The sequence below is a fragment of the Heterocephalus glaber genome, unplaced genomic scaffold (assembly GCF_053883595.1).
Source record: "Heterocephalus glaber isolate CG9 unplaced genomic scaffold, H.glaber_assembly_v1.0 deba00001600, whole genome shotgun sequence".
NCBI lineage: Eukaryota > Metazoa > Chordata > Mammalia > Rodentia > Bathyergidae > Heterocephalus > Heterocephalus glaber.
In genome coordinates this window covers 2,227,423-2,249,136 of record NW_028258372.1, presented here as the reverse complement: position 1 = coordinate 2,249,136, position 21,714 = coordinate 2,227,423, and the positions used below count along the sequence as shown (strand labels likewise).

Sequence of the window (21,714 nt, the reverse complement as noted above, 5' to 3'; positions counted from 1 at the left end):
TCAGACCTGGCCCCAAGAGCTGCCTGGGGGTCAGTCAGGTCAGGGACCAGCTGAGTGCCAGGCCCCGGGTGGGCAGGGGAAGAGTAACCTGTGATCGGCCTGGCAAAGTGGAACTTTGGAAGTTAGAATTGTTTTCCTTGAGAGACAAGTGTCTTCTCCAAACTCCCTCAGGCCTGAGGCAGAGCCCCGTGCTCTCACCCCGATAATATGCAGATGTTAGGGTGCAGGAGGAGGAATGAACCCGAGGTGTGCCTGTTATGTCATCATAACCCCAGCCCCACTGTTCCTGACACACCTGGATGTGGAGAGATGGTGATCTGAGGCCAGTGAGGCCCTGCCATCTCCTCAGAGCCAGCTTTGACAAATGTCTCTTTTTCTTTTTACCACAATAAATGGCCTTTGATTTGGTGAGTGGCGAGCAAAATAATCTGAGCAAATGGACCCAAGTGGCCAGTAATAAACCCTGCGGCCAGCTTCTCCGTTGTATTTTTATTCATAGAATCTTTTAACAAACCCATTTTTCAGTTTATTTGCCTGTCTCTTCCCCTCATCGCCTCGAAATGTCAGGTCCGTGAGGGCAAAGCTTTCTATCTGCGTTGTTCACAGCTGTGTAGCTGATACCTGGCATGTAGCATGTGCTCACTCACAAGGTGTCGAGTGAATGACAGTCTGAATCCCTACCTGGCTATTCAGCCCAGAGTGCTGGGGTCCCAGGCTACCACTCTGGTCCCCCTCTGCACTGCAGGGACAGGGAAGTCTCCCTCCTCAAACGAGTGGCCTTTATTTCTTTATCTAGAGCTATCATTCCGAATTGCTTTGGGGGAAGATGTGTCGACCTTAACCTTGCATCTGGGGCCTCGCCTGGACAGTCTAGGATGATGGACTGTTCTCTCTCCGAGGGAGAAGGGAGCAGGGCAGGGTGACGGAGAAGGTCAGGCAGGCTGGCAGCCAAATGAAATTGTAGCCACTCCACTGTTCAGTGGCATGGCAAGGGCCTCGCTGCTCCCGGAAGTGTGGCCAAGTGTTGTGACACACGGGCCTAATCACATCTGAGTGCGGCGCCATCGTGGAGAAGTGGTCCAGCACGCTGACAGGGCTTTAGTCACTGCCTGCTGGCCTGAGGAAGCCCATCCATCACCATGCGGGGCCACCAGGGCCCTGCCCACTTTCCCACAGGGACAGAGGACCATGAGCAGAGCAAGGGCCTGGGGCTTTTGTTCAGCTTGGCCTGGGGAAAGGCAAGGTTATTAAATACCTGAGTTCAAATCTCAGCTGAGCTTCCAAGTTGGAGTTTCCAGGCTGCAGAGGCCGAAGACCTAGCACTGCTCCTTTGAGCTCTGTGGCCTTGGGCCAGTCATGTATAAAACATGAGTGTGGGGAAGGGGGGTGTTGTGCTTTAGATCTGAAATGTTCCAAATTCTCAAGGTGATTGGATCATGGGGATGCTACGTTCGTCAGTGGCTTCATCCATAGATGAGTTCAGTAGCTGAGTGTGCTTTCAGGAGGTGAGGCCTGGTTACAGGCTGGTCCCTGCAGGTGTGACTGGAAGGTGTATTCTTGTCCTGGGCTCTTCCTTCCTGCCCACCATGAGTGAGCAGCTTTTCATCCACCACACTCTTCTGCCGTGTCGTTTCTGCCTTGGAGCCAGCCAGCCATGGACTGATACCTCTGCTCCTTTAAGTTGTGGCTGTGGAAAAGTGTCTGAGACAGGAGGTTTGCTGTCCACTCTGCTAACCTAAGGTTCACTGGGTCAACGAAGAAGGGCAAGTGGAAGGGCTTTGAGAAGCACCCCATACAAAGCAGGTAAGTAAGAGGGCCATGGGGTGCACCCCAGGGCGATGATACCACAAACAACAGCAAACTACTGGGGAAACCCACTAACTCTCATGGTGTACCCCATATCTGCAGGGGAGACCTTTTTGGACCTTGGGGAAGTTCTTGGAGTTGCATTTAAGGCCCCTTGGTGGGCAACTCCATGGAGCCCCGGGGGCACATGGGCTGCCTTCATGGTTACTTCAGGCAGGTAAATTTATAGACAACTCATAATCACATGGCACATTTGTACACCTCATTCATACAATTTTAGTCCTGAAAGAATCGCAATGCTCATTTCACAGCTCACGTTTACAGAGACTCGGCATGTGGGTGAGCTTCTCAGTCACACGGCCAGTTCATATCAGTGATGGACAGGGCTCGAGTCCAGGGCTCTGTCCGAAGCTTACATCGGTGCCTGCTCTGCAGACTTGACTTCCCTCTCCTCCGGAGCCCTGACCCCTTCTCTTTTGGGGTCTTTGATTTGGGGCCTGCTTTAGTGGTTTCTGTTGCTTAACCAAACCTTTCCTGAACAATCAAAGCAGAATCCTCTTTCTGAAGAGGACACCCTGGGATGCAGAATTCTCTCTGGGAAAGTGAATCTCTGAGACCTGAGGCTCGGCTGCCTGCCCTGAGGCTCTGCGGGCCTGAGTGAGGCAGACTTCATGATTCCCACATTTCTAAGTCACCGACAAGGTGATCACAGTCGGGGACAGCTTGCGTGTGGATTTTGAATGCTGCGAATAGGCCAGAAGGAGGGCAGTCTTAGTTTATAATAACGACGCACATACTGAATTTTAAATGACATTACACATACTACCAATTCATTTCACATCATTACCACATTTAATCCTTATAATAATCCATATTATTATCCCCATTTTAAAGGTAGGAGACTTTGGTTTACAAGTCTGTAGATGACTTGTCTGGGATCACAGGCTGACATCCGGCAGGTGGAACAAAGACCTGGTTCTTCTAGCTACAAACACAGGACTTCACAGATGGCAACAATTTGTTACTTTCCCTGGGTTAGACACAACAGTAAATTCAAAGGTGGATTAGCGTTAGGGACTTCTAGTGGGAATTCTCTAAATTCCGGTAACACTATTACTCATCGGTTCTCCAAGAGTCGGAAAATCGTGTCAAAGGCATCAAAGGGACACAAAGCCATGATTCAGCAGGTGCCTGAAGACAGGCAGAATCGGCGTATGAAGAGCTCCATGTCAGGTCCCGGGCTTTGACTTTAGGAGATTCCAGGCTAGTGCACGGTCACAGAGCAGCATCAGTTCTTGCCTGGATGCCTGGAGGAATTTAAGATAAGTGTACGTCACAGTCCTCACCTTCAAGGAGTTCACAATTCAGTAGGAAGAGAACAATTGTTTTGACATCTGTGGTTATTGCACAAAACAGAAAGGAATCAGGGGCCTATCTGTCTGATGCCTGGTTTGAGAAGGCGTCATGGAGGAAGAGGTCTTGAGCACGGCAGGACTTGCAGGGCAAAGGAAGCAGTAGCAGAGCAGGCAGGGGCTGGCTGGGCCGAAGGCTTCTCAGTGAGAACTCTGGACCCTCCGTGTGCAAGATCTCTGAGCCTTTGCACCCCTGATTTCCTCTTTGGAAAAGAGCCACCCCCTTGTGTCCCTGTCCCGATCGATCTCTCCTGTGCCCCGCGTACCTGTTTGTTAACACCAATTCACCTGTTGTTCTGCTGGGAAACTCCTACTCCAGATGCTCTGTCTCCCTCTTCAAGGTACTACCCAAGCAGCATCAGCCCTGATCCCCCACTGAGCCTGGGGCCTGGCCCGACCACAGGCAGGAGGACAGGGATGTTACTTTTTAGAGCTGTTTGTTGAATAAATAGAGATGAAAGATGGAAATACTGACTGGAGGAATCTGTACCAAGTCGTCCTGCCAGAGGCTCACCTACAGCCATCAGTGCACCGGGCCAAAGCTGCCTCCCGCTGGATGATCGGACTAAGTTCTATTAATTTACAATGAAGGCACATCATCGCCACTCAGCTGACTTTTTCTTTTTGTCCCAGGAATTGAATCCAGGGCCTCCACACTGAGCTATAATCCCTAGTCTTTGTCCAGGTGGGATTTGAATTTGGGGTCCTCCTGCATCAGCCTCCCAGAGTACTGGGCTCCCAGGCATGTACCACCACGCCCAGCTTCAGCTGCACATTTTTGCAACTTCACATTTTTGTGTTGGCCTTATTTCCTTCATGTTGCTGAGCCTGAGGCCTGAAGGGTCCGTAGAAGTTAGTCCAGGCCAGGATGCAAAGTGCCTCCGCAGGGCCTGGAGGGAGAAGGAAGGTGTGGGGCCCTGGCCAGCCAGCGATTTAAGTGATTTTGCAGTAGCAAATCAGCCAGGGGCAGAGGCTGGAAAAGCGAGATAGGGGGCCGGAGGAGTGCACAGGAGCCAGACTTGGAAAGGAATCACAGTTTCCTAAGGGCACTGGGACATAATTAGAACCTTTAATCTATGCAGGGTGTGTTGCAAGATTTTGTTTTGTTTTGCTACTGGCTTTAAGGATTTGCAGAACTTGGGTGGGAGGTGGAGGGGACGGAACATGGGTGGCAGCAGCAGGGCCTGGAGAAGCACAGCTGCCTGAGGGCTGGGAGGAAGGGACCTGCGGAGGCTGAGGTGATGAAGCCTGGGATTCTGGCTTGGGGAACTGGGTGGATCCCAACTGAGATGAGAGAATTGGGAGAAAGGTGTGCTTGGGCTGGGAGGCAAGAAGTAATGAGTTATTTCCAGCCATTGTTTCACACACAGGCTTTGTCCTGAGTCTTAATTGTAGTATATGGAGATACAGATACAGATCGAATCTACACAGATACAGTTTTCAATAAACACAACTATCTTCCCATGTTATTATAGACTCTCTGCCAGCGTGGTTTTTAATACGGGGCAAGCTGTAAATAAGCATGCAAACTGTCAAAGAAAAGGAGAACTGGGTGTGTTAGTTTGGTTTTTGAGACAGGGTCTTGCTATGCAGCCCAGGCTGGCCTTGAACTTACTATGTAGCCAAGGCTGGCCTTGAACTCTTGGAGAACCTCCTGTCTCATGCTCCCGAGTGCTGGGATTAGAGGTGTGCGCCAAAGGATACACAAAGAACCTTCGGTTGTACCCAGGAAGCCTGGGAGACCCCAGCCAGGAGGCCCCAGCCCAGGCAGGGTGTAGTCCAGACAGACAGCTTACAAAGAGGGGGCTGAGCTTGGGGTGGGGGAGGACTGGGGTTTGGGATGACTAAGAAGAGAATCTGAAGAAAACTTTCCCAGCAGTTTGGAAAGAGAAAATGACATTGCGTCTTTGAAAGTATTTTGTACTCAAAAACTGATTACAGATTTAAAGGAGAGGGAGAATTGTTGAAGGGAAGGGAGGGAGGGAGTTGGGGAAAAAAGAAGAATCAAGATATATTATATACAGGTACAAATACAATGAATGGGATCGTTATGCATACCTAAATTGTACCAATAAAATTAATTTTTAAAAAAGAAAAAATAAAGGAATGATTATGATGAACCATCAAGGCAAACCAGCAATTTAAAACTAATGGAAGTTTTCCCAGTAGTCATTTATAAAACAACAGGCCTGGGCTAGGTATGGTGACGCGAGTCTGTAATCCCAGTGCTCTGAGAGGGCTGAGGCAAGAGGATCTTGTTTGAGCCCAGCCCGTTTTGAAATGTAAAAAATTAATAAAGGGCTTTGGCTGTAACTCAGTGCAAAGGCCCTGGGCTCAACCCCCAGTCCTGCAAAAACAAACAAAAACAAACACTGGGGCTGGGAAGGACACTTTCTTCTACATTCGACACAGGGACAGGAGGCTCGGTGCCTGAGACCTGAGTGGGAAAACAGGCTTGGCTGGGTAACAAGGAACACAGAGTCCGTTCCTGGTTAGGGGAAACTGAGCCATTCGAGGGCAGGACCTGGCAGCCCGGAAGCTCCAGAGCGAGAGCCAGGTCGAGCAGAAGGACTGTGCGCAGGGGTGACCCGCTATCCCCAAAGCGCCCGCCTGGCCTGGGGACCTCGGGCTGTCGCCATAGGCCTAGCAAGCTGTGCTGGGTGCAGCGGCGGTGACCAGAGGCCTCATGACCCTGGGACACCAGCAGGAGCTGCAGGAGCTCCTCAAGGGTGGGTCACCTCCAGCCCCAGCCGGGGAGACTCTAAAGCGCCTGGGTATTGCCCTAGGGGGAAGGCAGCCGCCCCGCCCGGCTTCCTGGCTGTCCCAGCCTCACTCTGTCTGGGTTCCCTGGTTAGATCCGTGCCAGGCCTCTCAGCTGGGCAGGCCAGAGGTGGCGCTGGGCAGTCCACCGGGGCAGTGCCTGGTGCCAGCCCAGCCCCTGGCGAGTGGAATCAGTGGCCTCGCCTCCCCTGCCCTCCCCGCCCGCCAGGTCCCAGCCTCTGCCTCCATCACCCTCTGGAGCTGGGCGCCACTGGGGCAGAGCTGCAGTTGTCCTGCATGTGGACAGAGCCAGCCCTGAGGCGGGCGGAGAGTCCCTGGGAGGTCCTTGTCCGGCTGCTTGGTGGCAGAGACGGGACTGGAACCCGGTGGGTTCTGGAGCTCGGTGTCCTGAACCCTGTCTCTCCCTCCACCCCTTGTCCTGCAGACCCTGGCCCCGCCTGGCCTGCGAGGGCCGGAGGCTGTCATAGGGGTTCATTTTTCCTCCATTTAACAAACACAGTAGTAGGCAGCATGCAAACTCTCTGAGAACTGGCCCACCTGTGACTGCCAAGAATCCCCCTCCTTCAGGAGCCACAGCCAAGCCTTCTCTCTTCCCCGTGCCTCAGGGATGTGAGACAACGCAGCCAGTCCTCAGAAAGGCCTGAGAAAGAGGCGGCCTCGGATTTCCTCCCCTCACCTCTCTCCTCCCATCCTATCTTCTCTGCCCATTCCTGTGCTTTGGTTCTGCACTGGACAGCACATCTGAGTTGTTATTAGCAGGGCTCATGACTACATCAGCTGCTGGGGCCTCACCACAGGGGAAGGCACAGGTCTGGGTGAGGTAAGACAGGAGAAGTAGAGTAGAAAGGCAGCCAGGAGTGGTGGCGCACACCTGTGATCCCACAATTCTAAGACGCAGAGGCAGGAGGATCGCAAGTTCAAGCCCAGCCTGAGCAACTTAGTGACTTAGTGAGAATCTATCTCAAAATTGAAAAAGGGCTGGGGATGTAGCTCAGTGTGAAGGCCCTGGGTTCAATCACCACTTTGGCAAAGAAAAAAAAAAAGAGACGAGGAAAATCATAATTTAGAAATTGTAGTTAAGAAAGCTGCAGCTTCAGGGTGCAAAGTTATCCAAGATTATAGTGCTGTTTTTCCCTTCCAGAGAACTCGAAATAAGAGCCTTCCAGATACAATAGGCCTATAAACTGGGCCCTTCCTTGCCCTCCACCTGTATAATGGGTCACAACTTTTCCCTCGTAAATTAAGCCCCCTTTCTATAGATTCATGAATTCCACAGGTCTCCAACCCCAAGAACACATAAATATCCCAGCCCCGACCATGACCCTACGAGCACCAGCATTCCCTTCCGTGTGTGTTCTTCTGCCTAATGACACTGAGCCCCTCACTGACGTGTCCTGAAATGCCCTCCTGTGTCTAGTTGAGAGCCTGCTCTGGGGGTGGGGTGAGTTGAGATCTCCATCTCCTCTTTGGGGGGCCATCTTGGACCTTGTCTTTGATGTGGGGCTGCCGAGCATCTTCAATTCAAATGTGGTGCCAGAGATGCTGATACTGCTGATCCAAGGCACACAGATCGAAAACCACTGCTAGACGACCACATGGCAGGGCAGACCCCCTCCAAGATGGCGAGCGAGTCCTGGTTGCTGAGGGAGAACTATCCCCCTCGGTGTGAGCCTTCCCGGTACAGCAGAGCCAGGACACTGCCACTTCTCTCTCAGGAAGAGGCGCCCAGCACACACCCCCATGTAAGGGATGAGGCCCAAGAGGAATGAAGGTGCTGAGGCCCCTCTCAGGGGGGAGAGCTCAGTTCAGACGGCCATATTTCCTCCTTTGTTGGTCCAATACCTCATGCTAAGCTGTGGTGAAAGAGGCCTCCCCAGCTTCAGGCCACTGCCCAGAAGGGTCCTCCATTGAGCAGGGGCTACAGGAAGTCTGGGTGACCAGGGCCCTCTGGGGGTGTGGCCAGTGGGGAACAAGTCCAGGCCTGAGGTTGCTTCATGTGTGCCAGACAGACTCCAAGAGGCAGCCAGCCAGGGAGAGTCCTGTCCACTGTGAAGTCACAGTTTGGAGAAGTTTGGTCCACAGTCAGGGGGCTTCAACAAGGGAACATTACGGCTGAAGGATGTGGGAGAGTAAAGCTGCTCAGGACATGGCGGCAGGAAAGCAGAGCAGGGGAAGAGTGCCAGAGAGGAACAGGCAAGGGACCAGACTAGACCCCAAGGCCAAATCTCTGTAACCCACAACTCTGTATTCTCCAAAGGCTGGAGAGTAAAACAACACCCATGAAAGGCCCCCTAAGACTGTAAAGGAAGAAGAGCCAACATTTACTCTGCTCCTACTCGTGTCTTATGTCAACATCTGATCTTATCTTCCCTAAAAGCTTGTGGGTGCAGACATGGGGTCTGTTATCCCCATAACACAGACAAAGAAACTGAGGCACGGGAAGACTGGCTATATGTTTGAGTCCACTCAAGCTCTTAGCCATTTCTCTATAGCTTCTTTGGAGAGAAACCAGAAAACCAAAAAAGGACAGAAAGGAGAAACTAACACACACACCTTCTACTCCATCCTTACAGGAACATGCTAAGGTTGGGGGTGTTATCCCCTTTTATAGGTAAGGAGACAGAGGACGAAGTGGGGATCTTCCCCAGGTCACACGTGGGAAGTGCTGCTCTAGGCTCATCAGCCTGCAGAGCCCCAGAACCCTGACTCATGCACTCTGCTCCCCAGAATGATTCATTCCAGTGGGAGTCAGGGCACCTTCGGGGCAGGTAGTGTTGGAATCACAGAGTCAAACAAAGGTTCAAGGACAGATGAGAGTGTCAGCAGACCAGGCTAAAATTCTGCATGAATAAAGCCCTGGGGCTTGAAAATGACACATTTTTCTAATGACACATTCCTGTCATGAGCACTAACTAGGCCATAAAATATGAAATCTGACCACTTTGAGATATGAAAATGGTTATGAAATAAATAAACATTGAAAACTCAGAACATAAAACTATATACACTAACACACTACCTTAGTAGAGACATATATGTGTGTGTGTTGTTTATTTGTTAGACTAGAGGAAAACATACTTTCTTATTAAGTGGATTTTTCTGGACACAAAGCTCATGAGTGATTTTTATTTTCTTATTTTCACTTTGCTGTATGTTTTGTGGTTTTCAAGCACAATGATCCTGCCTCACTTTTACAGCCATGAAAAGCAATCTTTTGGGCTTACGAAGATTCAAGACATCTGATCCCGATCCTCTCCCCTAGGGAAAGATGAACCTCTCCCTAGCACAGGCTCACCCTCCTCCTCTCTTGTCTTGCTACTCCACAAATGGATTGTCCATGCTCTTCGTTTGTGAGCCCTTGATGTTACAAATCAGACCAGGGTTCTTTCGCTCAGCTCATATGGAAATCACAAGGCAGGGAATTACCAGACAGGTCCAAGAAAGTCTCCCAAAGAACAGACAGAGGCCCCAAATTGCTCCTGCACCATAAAGTAGGTTCATCAACTTTCATCCTAGAAAAAGGATTCCAGAACATCATCAGTAAGACGAAAGACAGACTTATTATACAATTATAAAGTAAGGAGAACCTTTTGGCTCTCTGAGCAGCACCATGGCAGTTGACAAGAACAAGCACTTTACGAAAGGTGGCAAAAAGAGAGCCAAGAGAAAGTGGTCGATCCATTTTCTAAAAACAACAACAACAACAAAAACTGATAGGATGTGAAGGCAGCGACTATGTTCAACATAAGAAATATAGGAGAAACACCAGTCACCAGAACTCAAGGAACCAAAATTGCACTTGATGGGCTCAAAGGTCATGTGTTTGAAGTGAGCCTTGCTGATCTGCAGAACAATGACATTGCCTTTAGAAAATTCAAGCTAATTACTACAGTTGTTCGGGGCAAAAACTGCCTGACTAACTTCCTTGGTGTGGGTCTCACACATGACAAAATGTGTTCCAGGTTCAAGAAATGGCAGACCATGATTGAAGCTCATGTTGATGTCAAGACTACTAATGATTATTTGGTTTCTTGGTTCTGTGTTGGTTTTACTAAAAAATGGAACAATCAGATACAGAAAACCTCTTATGCTCAGCACCAACAGGTCTACGAAATCCGGAAGATGATGGAAATCATGACCCGAGAGATGCAGACAAATGACTTGTAGGAAGTGGTAAATAAATTGATTCCAGACAGCACTGGGAAAAACATAGAAAAGCCTTGTCAGTCTATTTATCCTCTTCATGATGTCTTCGTCAGAAAAGTGAAAGTGCTGAAGAAGCCCAAGTTTGAATTGGGAGAACTCATGGAGCTTCATGGTGAAGGGAGCAACTCTGGAAAAGCTACTGGAGATGAGATGGGAGCTACAGTTGAATGAGCTGATAGATATGAACCACTTGTCCAAGATCCAGATTTTTAATAGTGATAAATAAAATCCTATTTGTGATGGCTAAGAAAAAAAAAGAAAGTAAGTAAGTAAGGGAGAAAATATGGAAGGGGCATTAGGTTGAGGAGCTAAAAGAGCCACAGCTCTGCTAATGAGACTAGGGTGGGCCTGGGGCTGGTAACTTCCCATTGGGTCAGTTCCTCCTAGAGTAAGGTATGGATCAGTGGCTGTTACAGGGCCTCTGGACCTTACAGTGAGAGTAGGCAGATAAGGAGAGGTTCATTGCAGACATTGTTAGCAAAGGAGGATGAAGAAGAGAAGGCTTCATGTTTGGTGGGGAGCAGGTCATGGTTAAGGCCTGAGAATTCATGTCTCCTGTCCCACGAGGCTATTGCTCCTGTAACAATGATGTTCACTTCATTATTCAGAAATAATTTTGGTGGGGGTAGGAGAGATGGCTCAGTAGGATGTGCTTTAAAGGCTTCCAGGAAGGCCCTATCTTAACCATGCCTGGAAAAGACAAGTGAAAGTCCTAGTTTTCTCAAAGCTTTTCCCAACTCACCAGGCTGGTGTGTGGTTTCCCCTGAAATTCTCTACAGATTTCTGAGCACACAACTCTAAGGCTCATCTTACCATCTCTACCCTTCTCTGCCTCTAAATCACTGAGCAGAAAGAGAGCCCTCAGACTCAAGTCAAAGCCTCTATAATCTTAGAAGCTTTTTAAAACCAAACCAACCTGGTTCCTAGTGATAGATAATGATAAAATTGACTCCATATCCTTTTTTTATTTTTAGGATTTCACTCTCATTCACTTTCATTTTCATGTGGAGGACTTTACCCAGACACTGACATGTTATTTTTAAAAACTCTGAGCTCAGTAAAAGAAATCACATACAAAAAAATAACCACAAAAGATCGAAACAGCAACAAAATGTTTTTATTTGAAAAATACCCCTTGGTTGACTTTAAAAATGAGAATTCAAACGTTTTCCAAAGCAAACTTGATTTGATTTTAAAATTAGTTTTGGGGTCCACTTTAAAAACAATTCCAAGATTTCTCTCCCCTTGATGTGAAAAGGACATCTCCTCCTCCCCTTCTGTAATTTTTTAAAAGGTCTTGGGTTCCATTTTCAAAACAAGTTCTATATTTTTAAGAGTGACACATATCAAGTAACCAGAAACTGGTCCTGGCTTGGAAAACCTCCCGGTTCTCATAAGCATACAATCACTAGTTCCTTTTAGGATGATGAATACTATTGATTGGCTCAGACGAGCCTGTGACCCAGCAGTGATATTAGACATTGGCTATAAAACATCTCCTCATGAATTTTTCATTGGCTTGAGTATCTGCAGAGCGGGGCAGCTGCTCAGTCCCCTCCTCGCCCTCCTCCTCCTTCTCCTCCTCCTCCTTCTCCTCTTGCTCTCCCTGTCCCGGGCCTGATGATGTCACTCTGCGGGGCCATGTTATTGGATCAGGGCGATTAGCTTTGCAGCCTGATCTTCTGAGCAGAATCCAATTTCCCTTTCACGTGCAGAGGACTTACGAGTAGTCATGTGCTTTTTGTTTTGGGATGGCATCACAGGATTGCTAGAAGATACAGTAAGCTGAAGTCATTTCCCATTAGGCATTCTCTTTGCCACAGTAAGGCAATGTGTCACTGTGCACTAGCAGCGTCCCCAGCCCTTTCCAGGAGCTGACAGGGAGACGAAGGCTGGAGAAGCACCGCATCAGGCACCTTCACACACCCAGCTCACAGTTCTCACCCCCAGAGAGGGGGCACCAGTCCACTTTCACCCTGGTGGGATCTGAGGATCTAGTGGGGCTTCGATACCATGTTGGTATTCATATTCACATCTCAGACCTCAGTGTGGCATTGTGAAGCTTACCCAGAAGTAGGTGGGAAGGTGAATCCTTAGCACCTTGGACTTGTTTGGGTCCTGGAAGTAAACTCAGAGTCACCTTCTTATACGAGATTGGGGAAAACTTAATCCAAAGCAAGCCCAGAACTGCTACCTGCTGTATCCCCACTGAGCTTTACTTTCCAGATTTGGACAACAAGAAAAACTCAAGTTGTCATGTCTAGAAATAGGGTTTAATTCCCAGTAGCATTTGTATCTAGGTGAAACTGGGTTAAAATAAACTTGAAGCACCAGTTTGGGGGAGAACATAGCACAAGGTCAGGAGTAGTCTGTGGAACGGAGAGGGGAAGGCTGGTGGGGGCTGGGACAGGGCTGAAGGACCATGTGTGTAAGATCTTCTCTCTTGTGTGTGGCCTCCCCCTGCTCCTGCTTCCTCTGTAAAATGGAGAGGCCGTGAAAACCCGTTAACACAGCGAGAGAGCCTCAGGTTCCCTATATTATGGTTGGCCATTGCCAAATATTTTGCTGTACTCTCGGGGAAGAAATTTTAAAAATAAAGGGATCAGGAAGTGCCACATGGTACATAAGAGCAAAACTTCTTCCTGGTTTCCGTCCCTGATAAGGGGATCTAGACTGTTCTTGGATACAGTGATAAGTTTTAACAAAGTGCATCATTCACACCACCTACAGCAACCTGCACACCTGAGCCACAGGCAAACGATGCCTGAAGAAACTACTCTTTGTACCTGTCTCCCAGGTGCTCATCACCAGAGTGCAACTGTGCTGTTTGTCCTTGAGTATTTGCTATGCACTGTTCAGAAAGTTTGAAGAATGGAAACAAGTGCACACCTAATTAGTGCCTTCTTCAGAGACCAGTTGAGATGAGTATGTCGAGGTACTAAGGCTACATTGTTTTTTGCTTCTCCATGGTAGACCTTTCCTACTACTGCCCTTTGGTTTTATGGACTAAAACTTCCAAACGATAGCAGAGAACTTCCAAAAGTTAGTCACTGAGCCAGAGTGAACAGAAACGTCATGTGTTGTTTCTTCAAAACTCATGAGCCCGCCCCTTTGATGGCATGGTTACTGCAGGCAGCAGCTGCCATAGCACATCCCTCTCACGGATGTTACAGACCCCTTGGGTGCCAGCAGCCTTGCCAATCTAGGGAATATTGGCCCAATTCCACTGCTTCCAAGTCCCCGGGGCTTTTCGGCAAACTTGTATTTATTAATAGATTTTTAATCCATGGCAGCATACAAAATACTGCATTAAACTCAGGGCAGTCACTTTGGAACATCATAGTGACAGGGCTCTCCCTTGGTCCTCTAAATATCTGCCTGGACCTGTGATCCCCAGACTCTGTGCACATGTTTCCCGCTGTTTTATCCCAAGGAAATAGCAGCTCTTTGTAGAACATTAGGAAGCCACTTCCTTATAACCATGCTCTGCCTATGCATGGAAGGCCCATTGCTCCTGTTTGGGAGGGTTTCTGTGATGGAGTAAACAAGCTACCAGGGTTCTGCATTCTGAGAGAGTCCATTAGTCAAGCCCACAGCCTTGGAAGTCTTTTAGGCTTGTAGGGTATCTTAGAGGCCACTTAATCCAAGTCCAATATTAAAATTAAAGTGGCTCATAAAACAGGGGTCTGTAAACAAGGGGTATGAAGAAAGACAAGGTTCAACCTGATTCTTTGAAATTGCCATTGGAGCAGATCTTGAGTCACATGTGTCTTTGAGGGACACCATTCCTGGTCTCATGACAAAGATGACACAAGATGACGGGGCATCTGGGGAGGCTGTTTGTCTCCGCCTCGTGTCTGTGGGGGATAGAGTGGGTTAATTCTGGTGAGCTCTTCCTTCCTCCTAGTCTAAAAAGGTGAGTGTCCAGACATTGCCTGGTTTTGAAAAGGTCCCTCCTATGAGAATCACAAATGGTGAGGATTTCTCTTTTTCTTATTTTGGTGGCAATTTTTTTTTCCTAACCAATGGTGTGATCATGACACAGAAGGATATTTCTACTCCAAGCTCAGAAAAATAGTGTGGAAGAAACAAAAAAAATCCTCCAAGCCTCTAAGGAGGGGTAGCTGCCTCCACGCATAAGCTCAGTGAATGGCTTTGGATCACTTCTGTAACCTCTTCTGTCTTTGGGCTCTACGAGCTCACTGCAGTTGGGAAGATTTTGCTGGCCCACAGAGGGCAGTCCTTACGCTTGTGTTGGCACTGGTGTAAACAGCTCAAAGGTAGCCTTCTTTCCCCACTTTGGCTCTTCCAGCCCCTGAGCTCACTACTCCAGCTGAGGACCCAGCCGTAGACTCGTTCCACCTTTAGGCAGAGACCTGTTCACCCCACCTCCTTCTCCCCTCTCCAGATCCCAGTGCCTGGCCCAGAACAATGAGCTCTACAGCCACGCTGATCACTTCTGGCTCTGCTTTTTCTGTGGTTCTTTGCTGTTTCATATGTAGTTTCTCCCAAACTATTTCTTGCCTTCCCTTATATTGACAATTCTTCCACAGCACCCAGCCTGGCTCTTTCTCTAGGCAGTCATCAGAAACTGCTTGTCACCGGGACACATTTGTCATGGGAAGTTCTCTGACGCACGACCCTGCATGGCCTGGCGAGGAGCACGAGTTGTTCCCCTTAACGGTGGGGGTCTGTGAAGAAGTCAGACACGTCTGCTGTCCCTCCAACTGCCAGATGTCACCGCTGTCTTGGGTTTATCCTAGCTGATCTTCCTGATGAGATTCATGCAGCCACTACCCACCTTCTTCCTGGAAAGCCTTCCTTCCTTGTCTTGGAGGGATTAGAACACCAAGTGGCTTCCAACTCTAACTCACTTCATTCCCGTGATTGGATCATCTTGGGTCCTGCTTAAAACACGGGTGTCTCCCGAGGCCTGTCTCAACCCACTTTGAGTTTCCTATTTTTTTTTAATTTTTTTTTTGTACTGGGGATTGAACTCAGGACCTTGCACTTTCGAGGTAGGCGTAGTGCCACTGAGCTAAATCCCTGGCCCTGAGTTTCCTATTTTCAACTGTCTGCTGAATTGCTTCACCTGGATAATCCTCCTCATCTTTCAAATACAACAATTTAAAAGTGAACAAATAATCTTGTCTCCTAAGCAGCCCCTCTTTCTAACTTTCCTATGAATATTTGTAAAAGACAACATACCTCTAACATTGAAATAAGGTCTAAATCTGAATCATTTTTCATTCCTCTATCTCTCTCAATCCCTTATCTAACGAGTTAGAAAACTATTACTAAGCATCCACTAAATATCTTCTCTATGCCAGACTCTGGGGATGTGGTGTGCAAGAAATAAAGGAGATGGGAGCCAGAGGGACAGGGAGAGAGAGGAGGGACAAACTCTTGGCCCTGGTGAGCTTCCCATCTTGAAAGCAGTTGAATGTGTATGGCACGGGTGTCCAACCTTTTGGGTTGCTTGGGTCACATTGAATACAGAGGAAGTGTATTGCACCATGTGCAAAATATATAACATGTATATAAATAACAACACTTCCTTCATTTTTAAATAATTTTTATTATGACACAGGCATGTTCAACCTGCTCAAGCTGCATGTTGGACATGTCTAGGTAGAAAGAAACACTCAGCAAACAATTCACAAGTTAGTTTGAAATCACAACTGTGAAGAGTGCTGGAAAGAACACTTACGCCACCCTGAGAACTTAGGGGGAGGTCAGAAAAATGATTTACTCATTTGATGATTATTTACTAACCACCCACCAAAGGCCACGCGCTGTTCTGCGGTTCAAAGCTTTCCAATTATTGCACTGTGTGCGTCTCAAGTCTGGGGCAGCACAGTCCCGTCCCCCACTCCCCATCTTTCCAAGGTTTCCTAAGAGACTGTCTACACTTCAGCTTGGCATGTGTGCACCTATCAGATAGAACAGGGCTATCAGGATACAATCATGTTAGAAATGTTTGATGGCAATGTGATAACAGTGATATAATCAACACTCCACAGTTAAGAATTCGGGATCCCATTCTGAGACCTGACCTCCAGCCTTTCCTCCTGGTCTTCCCCCCAATTCCCTTTCAGGTCTCCCTGCCTTCCTGTCTCAGAATCTGCTGGGTCCACCCACCACTCCACACACAGCTTTCAAAGTGCACATCCCATTACAGATGCTCACAGATACATTAAATAAATGTTGTCGGAATGGTTTTCTGGTAGTTTCTCATGCATTCATTATTTCTTTCTAATAGGGCCAGGACAATATTTTCTTCTTTTTTCCTTTGTTTTTTCCATTGTTCTTGGTATAGAACTCTACATAGAGGAGGAGTACAAATGTTAACAGAATGAACAAATAAAAAATTATGCTTTTTAACAGGAAAACATAACATTGAATTAAAATTCATGGCCCTATTCTTCAGTTTAAGATTAATGCCATGTTTTGACACTAGGAAAAAAGAGAACTGTAGTCAGAATATTAACTTTCATGAAATTATTCAGCTACTTTTTTCCTTTTGTTTCCTAAGTAACTCTTGATCCTCTCTGATAAATTTATCATATTTTACCTGCTTATTTTGGAACTCTATTTTATTTAATGCCCTTATTAACCCTTAAAAAAACTTGAGTTCTCCTCATAGATAATCATTAGCTTTGAAGATAATTTTCTCCCTACTTTAAAATGGTTATATCATTTCTATAGCTTTCTTATCTTATTGCATTGGTTAGAAGTTCCAGGTCAGTACCTATTTTTAAAAATAAGAAGAATGGAAAAAAAATAAGAAGAATGGGCCTCTTGTCATTAATGTTTTTTTTTCTTACTAGTATTTATCATGTTAGTTACTGGTTTAAAATATATATTTTTAAGGTGCATTTATCCATTCTAGATCAGCATATGTGTTAGTTACTTCCCTTGTTATTGGGACAAAATACTTGACTCCCACAGCTTAATGAAGGAGAGGTTTATTTTGGCTGACATTTCAGTCTATCATGGCCCAGCTCAAAGGTGGGGCATGGAGGACCAGCATGAGGGAGAAGAGCTGCTCATCACATGGCTGACAGGAAACAAAGAGCAAGTGGGGAGCAGATGAGTGAGATTAATTATTAATTATGGAGACTTTGTACCACTTAGCCCTAAATTCGCTGGGATAAAGGTGACAAGATATCACAATGTCCATGAATTCTCCATCTGCTCACTCATTCATCATTTAAAAAATATTTATCAAGTGCTGCTATATACACGCACTATTCCGTGCTGGGCTACAGAAACAAACAGGCAAGTCTCTGTTTTCATTCTAGATAGGGCAAATAGGTAATTAAGTGAGTGTGCAAGATATTTTCATATATTCCTAAGTGCTGTGAAGATGACAAAGTAAGGTGATGTATTAGAAAGTAACCGACTGAGATGGGGTGTTTCAAGCAAGATGGTCAGAGAAAGCTTGCCTGAGGAGTGATATTGGAACAAAGACTAGAGTGCCAAGAAGAGGCAGCTTGGTAAAGATGACAGGTACATTGCTGCAGAAAGGAGGCATCCAATTCAAAGACTCGAAAGTGAAAAGGGCCTTGGTAGTTTGAAAGAACAAAGAGACGGCCGCAGAGCAGGAGATGGAAGGAGAACAATGGAATATGAGTTTAGAGGAGTAAGAGTATTTGATGTAGGTGAGAAATCTGGATAACATGTACTCATGAAAACCACTTGTTAAGGATTGGACAACAATATATTTGCAAAGATGAAACACATTTAGAAGATTTGCAATGAAATTTATAAAGTTAACTCAACATTAGACAGGAAATAAGCCTAAATAAGGCAAATAAGCTTTCTACTTCATTCTATTCCACATTAACATTTTTGTTTACTGAAAGATCTTGGAATGATAACATACTTTCCTGGGAGCACAATTTTCTTATGCAACAGATAACAGGAAACCAATATCTCTTTCGGAGTTTAGTTCAGAGAGATGTTATCACCCCAGTCAATTAGCGTGGACTTTCCAAAGCTAAGGAATCCCACCGTCTATACTAGTTGCAATCTTCATGGTTAGCTAACAAAACCACAGGCTTAGATCCTTTCTTTGTGCTTTTATTTGGAGAGTAGAACCAGCAAATGAGGCACTCTTAGTCCCCACTGAAGTTATCCAGAAATAAAGTATGTATCAAATGGGTTTGGTGACTCAGGGCATCTCTCTCTTCCTGTGTCTTGTTTTAGACTTTGGGGTATTTGGGCTTTCATAATTGGTTGGTTGTTGTGGTCCTAAGCCAGGCCCAGCACACTGGTCAATGCGGCACTTTGTCATGGCAGAGAAGTGTGTGGCAAAACCCCTGACAATTTCTGTCCCTTTGTGAAAGTAGAATTGAATCTCAGTGTGGTCCCTGGACTCACTCCCCAAGAGCAGTCTCCTTAGCATCATGCCAGGCCATTTGTCATCGGTCTTCAGTAACATGAAAAAAAATTTTTTTAAATATTAGCACACTAGCAGGTGGGACAGTTTAAATGCATCATTTATCACTTCTTGGACCTTTACTCTGATATTTTTGTGCTTCTTTCCATGTTTGTCTTCATGCTGACATGTCCTTTCTTTTAGTAAAGAAATGTTAGTATGTGGTTAGCAGCAAATGTCCTTACTTGGCAATGTTAAAGGGTGGCATCTCAATGCCACCAATCTCCCCAATTATTTGAAAATTTACCAAGCCCTGAACCTTATATTTGGAAACTCCTGGCCTGAATATTTTATAGCCTCTAGCCGTCTGGCCTTTCTGATTGCTACTACAGCAAAAGAGATGGGTCAATGCTTATTTTGTAGTTTCTTCCCCAATTCCATTCTTCTGTGTGGTACAGTGGACCCTGGAGTTACAACCAGCCTGACATATGAACAACTTAGCTTATGACTGGAATTTTAGTTTTAATTTACGACCAAAGTCTTGAGTTATGACCTGAATGCCTGCAGGTTGTGATTCCAGATGGTCTCAGATACAGATTTAACCCTTAAAGAGTTGTGGAAGGAACATTACAACGACCTTTCCTGTGTGGGATGAATTGAGAAATCCTGGACCAGTGTCTCTCTAAGGACACTGAGATCTTCCTGTGTACAGAGAGAATTTGAAGGCTGTGTGGAGGAGCCTGGTCCTTCAATTGACCACCTTGAGTTACAACCATCCCTCACTAATGAATTGAGTTTGTAAGTCAAGAGTCCACTGTGAACCAGGGATGTAGCTCAGCTGCGCCATGCCTGCCTAGCAAGTGCAAGGCCCTGAGTTCGATTTCTGGTACTGGGGGAAAAAAAAAAGAGAACACTGTATCTTAAACTGAAAGCTGGATAGCTGAGAGAGAGGAAAGGAGTATCATAAAAAAGCAGGAATAAATACTGGCTATTAATATTAATATCATTAGTATTTATATGAGTATTATAGAGGGGCAGAAGATAAAGATAAGTAAAACCCATACATTTGAAATATGATAAACATGGAGAATTTTTCCAATGAGCACATTGACTTGTAAATGACTTATTTTGTAATATGAGTATATTTTAAATATTAAATTCTTTTTTTTTTTTTTTTGTTACCAGGGATCAAACTCGGGTCCTTGCGCTTGTGCAGCAGGCAGCGAAACCACTGAGCTAAATCCTCAGCGCTAAATATTAAATTCTTTACAAGCATAAATTTTCCTTTAAGCCACCCTTTTAAGAAATATGTAATACCATTGGGCAAGTAGAGTTACTATAATTAAATCAGTCTACATCACTGCTTAGATTGTGCTTCATGATACAGATTATAAATGAATGGTGGCTATTTTTGTCCTAAGAGGCGTCATACAGGAGTACAGGACCCATGATGCATGGCTTCTACTCAGTTAAGCACCAGTTTGCTCTGTCTTATTGGGAAATTGTTTAAGCTGTCCTAGTTTCCTGCTTATAAATTTGAGAGAGTAAAATCTGCCTTTAATGGGCTCTCATCAATGGTGTGGATGAAAGAGATCATTAGGAACAATGACCAATGTTGAGTACCAGGAGGGTAGTTACCCGGGTTTGGAAAGTCATAAAGCTACCACAGCATGTGGGTAATACATAATAGCAAATGGAAAGAATAAAAATTTGGATTAATAGGTTTCTTATGGTGTTAATAACAGCTTCCATGGATCCGCCATGCATTAGGTGTGAGGCACTGTGAGAAGTGTTTAAGAACATTGTCTACCTGTCTTTTAGGAAGACAGTGTTACTGCCTTCAACTTGCAGTCTGGGGACCTGAGGCTTGGACACATGATTCTTCAGGGTGAGACACAGGGCTGGGAGGGTCTTGGGGACAGGCAGCCCCCCTGTTCCCACGGGCATCTGACTCCCAAGGCTACAGAGCATCTATTTCCCTCTCCAGCTCCTAATAAGGCAGCTTTTTCCTTTGCATTCTTCTAGTTCCTTATACAAAGTATTCTTAATTTCCCTTTGTCTTTTAGTCATTTGATTTTCATTTCCTGTTGGGGACTTTCTTTTTTTGGTACCAGGGATCAAACTCAGGTCCTTGCGCTTGTGGGGGAGGCATTGAAACCACTGAGCTAAATCCCCAGACCATGTTGGGGACTTTCTGCTTTTATTACTCTAAGCCTTCACCTCTTCCTAGCTTCATGCCTCTTCTTGGTGGATTCAACCAAGGTCTGGTTTGCTATCTTTCCTCCCTTGTTACAGTTCCTTACTTAGTATCTAGCAAGTGATGTTTCATTATTCCCATCTGCTTTTTCACCAAAGGTTTCTTAGTTGGCCTATATTCTTTTACTATATCCATACTTATCTGAAGGGCCTTTGGAGCCCTCTAGATTGAGCTTCAAAAAGAATTTTGTTACTAGCTGGGAATGGTGGCCCACACCTGTAGTCCCAGCACTTTGGAGGCTGAGGCAGGAGGATCACCATGAATTTGAGGCCAGCCTGGACTGCATAGTGAGTTCAAGGACAGCCTGGACTACATAGAGACCCTGTCTCAAAAAACAAACAAAAACAAAAAGTTTTCTAATTTTAATGCTATACAGTATCAGGACATTTTATTGAAAAGGATTATAAAGTGCCTACAGGTTTGTTTTGTCTTATAAAGATAAACAGAAACAGAACTTAAGGGAATATTTTAAACTATTTTTATGATTTCACTACACAGAATGAATAGAACTCAGAAATCATCATCACAACATTATTTTGTTAATTAGTTAAAGTAGAATTAAGGCCATTATTCTACCCAGTGTGCTTTTGGTCCTTATTATGAGGAATCCAGATTCCAGGTGACTCCATGACCTGGCCAGGGCAGCACAGTGTCATGGAAACAATACTGGATGGAGACCGGGAGACTAGGCCTAGTCCTCGTTTACCAGTTACTACTTCAGTGGCTGCTGGCCAGCTATCTGTCTTCTCTCAAGTCCTTACTAGTAAGACTTGTATCCTTACTAGTAGGGTGAGTTGAAAGGATCAGGTGACTGCCTCTAAACTTCACGCTTTACAATATGCTGAGCAACACACTTTTCTCCTTTCCTG

General features: G+C 46.0%; 1 pseudogene; it reads left to right on the top strand.

Annotated features, from left to right (window-relative positions):
* Window positions 1–9,609: 9,609 nt before the first annotated feature.
* Window positions 9,610–10,418, top strand: LOC101709978 (small ribosomal subunit protein eS1 pseudogene; annotated as a pseudogene).
* The last annotated feature ends 11,296 nt before the right edge of the window (window positions 10,419–21,714 follow it).